At 39.8% G+C, this 4,260-nt stretch overlaps 1 protein-coding gene across 1 annotated transcript in view; it reads right to left on the minus strand.

Annotated features, from left to right (window-relative positions):
• LOC138966074 (forkhead box protein C2-like) overlaps positions 1-3,561 on the minus strand; it is a 22,555-nt gene extending 18,994 nt beyond the window's left edge. Inside the window, exon 1 of the mRNA XM_070338162.1 lies at positions 2,634-3,561. The gene's annotated coding sequence lies outside the window, so the exon portion shown is untranslated. The remainder of the gene's footprint in view (positions 1-2,633) is intronic.
• Between the last annotated feature and the right edge of the window lie 699 nt (positions 3,562-4,260).

Raw genomic sequence — 4,260 nt, forward strand, 5'->3', positions numbered from 1 at the left:
AAGCTTATCACCTAATGAAGATGAAAACTTCAAGTACAATCTCCAACAGATACAGAATCAATGAAATAAAATGAATGCAAAAAGACTTGAGTTTGTTTTCCTCTTCTCTTTTTCATACAAAATTTGCTTCACAAGGAAGAGATGCATTTGACTGTTTGTGCAAACTAATTTACTATTTATAAGCTTCAGTTGGTGTTGATGATGATGATCAATATTCTAATGAGTTTGTTGTGCCTTATGCATTACAACAACTTTAGAGTTATTTACGTTCCTGTAATTCCGTATTCAATTGTTGTACTGACATCACTAATAAAAGGCTGCATGTGCTGAGTTCATATCCTCTTATAGATAAATAAATAAATAAATAAATAAATAAATAAATAATAATAATAAGAAGAAGTAAAAGAAAATAATAATAAGAAGAGCAGTAGTGATGATGATGATGATGATGATGAAGATGATGATGATGATGATGATAATGATGATGAGGATGACGAAAAAGATAAAGATTGAAGAAAACGAAGATGAACATAATTCAACATCATTAAAAATGCAAGAGTAAAATATTAATGTAATAAATCAAAGATACAACAGAAAAAAAAGAAAGAGAAGGAAGAGAAAGAGCAGGAACATTTTACATCTTTAACAACCGTCAAATGTGCACTAAATAAATAATAATTGCAAAGGTCAACTACTCATTGAAACACCCTGAACACAGTCAAACCGGTTCCGGCGTCTGTTAAACTCACGCATACACAGTTTTGGCAGCCCGATACGGCACCGACGATTTATTTGCCGAAGGGTTCGCGTATACTTCATAAACGAAACATATAAATTGAGAATTCTAAATATAAAGGAGTTCATTTTTTCTTACTCTATTTTTTTTTAAAGTTCAGCAAGGCAATGAAACTCTAGTGCAACGCGACGAAACCTTAAAAACGTGGGAGGTTGTCGCGACATTAATCATCCCGTTTTACAACATTCCTCCAGTAAATTAAGTAAGTAAACAAAACAACAAACAAACTTAAGCTATTACGGTTGGGAATACACGCTTAAAGACATAAATCATTCAATGAAAATGCGATCAACACACATGACATAATTCAAAAGAGACCCCCAACAACTAAAGAGACGTGCAGGTGCTTAAAAGTGCCTTTGTATAGGCTAAACACGAATAATAGGGTAATGAGATGTACTTCGGCGCACAATATTCCAGTTTCAATAGGTGACCTGCAACACCGTCTGCACATGCAGCATGTGAACACTTTTTCTTTTTTTTAAAGGACGTTCTCTCCTTATATTTTAAATTCTTGACTATTGACAAAAATGATTTTTTTTTAAACACGTTTTAGAAAACAGCATAACACACATGCACTTACATATGACTCGACTAAAATTCGACTTTGGTTCTTCTTTGCTTTTTTGTTAATACATGCTTTGACGTCCTTGTCCCCTGGCATGCGAGGCCGGTTGTAAGTCAATTATTAATTACTCAAGTTCTCAAATGTATGAAGATGTACGTTAATGATCTGTAAAGGGACTTTGTAAGGGTGCACCTGAACCATTTGCGTTTACAATCTCGTCATAGCATGCGAATGTGCGCCAACAAATTACTTAATAATTCAATAAAAAAAATACAATGGGAGAAGGAGTGCAAAGCGCTTACACAAAAACACAGCAAACACAGTTCAAAAGCAAGTTGTTAATTACAAATTAATGGCAACTGCATACTATGTGTGTGTTGTTGTATCCCTCCTTTAACTTGTCAAATGCTTTGGTGATGTTTCATTCTTCTGCATGACTATCCATCATTTTCGGCCGCTTCAAAAGTTTGTGAAAATGGTTGCTGAAGGGGGGTTTTTATTACACAAATGCTTGAGAATTTAACAGTATACTTGTTTAACTTTTCATTTTGTAAATTATGATAAAGTTGTTGACCTGATTTGATTGTACATGTACAATTTTGTGCTTTTTACAACCATGCACACGAAACGAACCTGTTTGTTTCACCTGCCTGCTGTGTGATGGCGGTAAGCTCAGGCATTTCAAGGGCTGCTATGATCAATAATTTGCTCCACCCGGTTTAACACAGCTATAGACACTTGAGACTGATTCTGCTGCGGGCGTTAAAGTGGCGACATATTTCATATATTGACAGTTTTTGAATATCTTGACAGTAGTCTAAAATTTTCATAGCCGCGGTAGTGAGAAAAAACGACGATATATTTCATATTTTGACAGTTGTCTATACTTATTTTTCACATCCACAATATAAAAAAAAACAACGGAGGAGGATAATACATAAGACGCATATATAGTTGCTACAACGGGTGACACAAGCAGTATTAACAAAAATCAGAATATATGCTAGAGGGGTAAAAACTTACAAACAAAAGAACTGAGAACATAAAAGACAGTAACAATACACTTTCATGTCCGTAGTCTGGAACAAAAATCAAATATGCAAGAGGGATATTATTATTTAAACATACAAACAGACAGACAGACAGACAAACAAACAAACAAGCAAACAAAACCTCAGAAGACAAAAGACAATGACAAGAGCGTTTCACACTCAGTCGTTGCGAACACTAACGAGACACATCAATACCTTGATCGAATCAAGAGCTTACCTTTGTTTAGCGAGGCCAGAATCAGATAACCAAACACAACAGCTCCGGTAACAAAAGACACTGTCGGCTGCCTCCGCCAAGCAGTAATTGTCTCTCACACCTCAACAATCCCAGACAATCCCAGAACAATTTCGCTTCTCCTAATAACCGTAACACACAGACAGAACATAAATGTCAGAGCGTAGTTGTTCTCGCTCCTAGCAATACTGCTGTTCTCTCCTGCGAGAAAGAAAAAGAGATAAGGAAAGAAAGGATAGGGCTCCCCTCTTCCTCTCACAAAAAAAGCAGTTTCTGGTGTTTCAACTGATGAGAGATGCAGAATCGTGATAGAACACACACAAGGAGAGAAAACGCACAATTTCCAACCACACCCGGCCACGCAAAACGAGTGAGTCACAGACACCAACCAATTCAGTCAGCGACGATGAAGACTTTGAGTGTAGTCAGTTCTTGAAAACTTTGTTTAAAAACCACTGCTCGGAACAGAATCATAAAAGTGAGACGTTCTCTTCCAAGGTAGCACTGAAGACACTTTGAAACGGTAGGGCGAAACCGGGACGATGGTTTGTTTGCGTGTAGTTCACCCGAACACCCCTCGTCAAATTATTGTTGTGCTGTTTCTGCAACGGTCGTAAACTCGCCCGGAGATGATTTATGGTTCTGCCCCCAGCAGTTTTGCAGTTTAGTGCGATTCTCTCTCCATGCTGGCACACATGGAGAGTATCTTTACGGAATCGGAACTGCTCTTGTAGAAAGGCCTGTCTGATAAACACTCCACAAACTCCGCGAATGATCCGAAGCAGAATAAGTTTCGGTAACTTGTGCTGTCTTGTTTTCCTCCCTAACCGATGTGTTGTCTTTATAATTGACGCTGAAGCTTTGCAGACGCCAGTCTGTGTGTTCGTTCGTACGCGCGATACCGCAGAATAAGCATGCGCCAGGCAGGGCACTGCGAGTTGGTTTGTGTTCGCCGGGGCAACCCTTCAAAGCCCCGCCCAGAGCGGCCCAGCCAGACAAGCCCCGCCTTCTTTGTCCCAAATATAGATTAAGCCCCGCCTTATAGCCACGCCTTAACCAACCAGCGTCGGTGCGGCGCTGCTGCCCGTCTGCTACTCTTCTGCTCCCGACACCTTTCCTCTCTCGCCCTCTGCCGTCATGTCATGCTGCGGGCGAAGGGTGGGTGAATAAATTAATTGGGTGATTTCAGCGCGGAACAGCAATAGACGAAGAAGATGTATGTGTTCCGTAAAGTGAATCGGCAGTGCAGCTAGAGCAACGAAAGACCACGACGAGAGAAGAAAAAGAAGAAGAACTTTGCAAGAGAAGAGAGAATGCTGCGAGTGTAGTAGTTGAAGGAGGGTAGAAGAAGGCGTACGAGAGATAAAGAGAAGGGAGAGAATCGAACGCTACAGACTCTTTCGTATTGGAGACCAAGACAATCGCTCTTTTCGGGGAAAAATGGCAGCCACCACCATCATCTTGAGGTTGGAAGTAGAAGAAGAAGGACAGTGTTTTGGCTGGAGTCTAAGTGCTTGAAGAGAGCGCACTTCATCCTCAGCAAATGTAAAGTGATTATACTTGATACTACGGGGCTACCGCTTCCCAATCCGGGATTCCTTGAAACAGC

The sequence above is a fragment of the Littorina saxatilis genome, linkage group LG1 (genome assembly GCF_037325665.1).
Source record: "Littorina saxatilis isolate snail1 linkage group LG1, US_GU_Lsax_2.0, whole genome shotgun sequence".
Lineage (NCBI taxonomy): Eukaryota > Metazoa > Mollusca > Gastropoda > Littorinimorpha > Littorinidae > Littorina > Littorina saxatilis.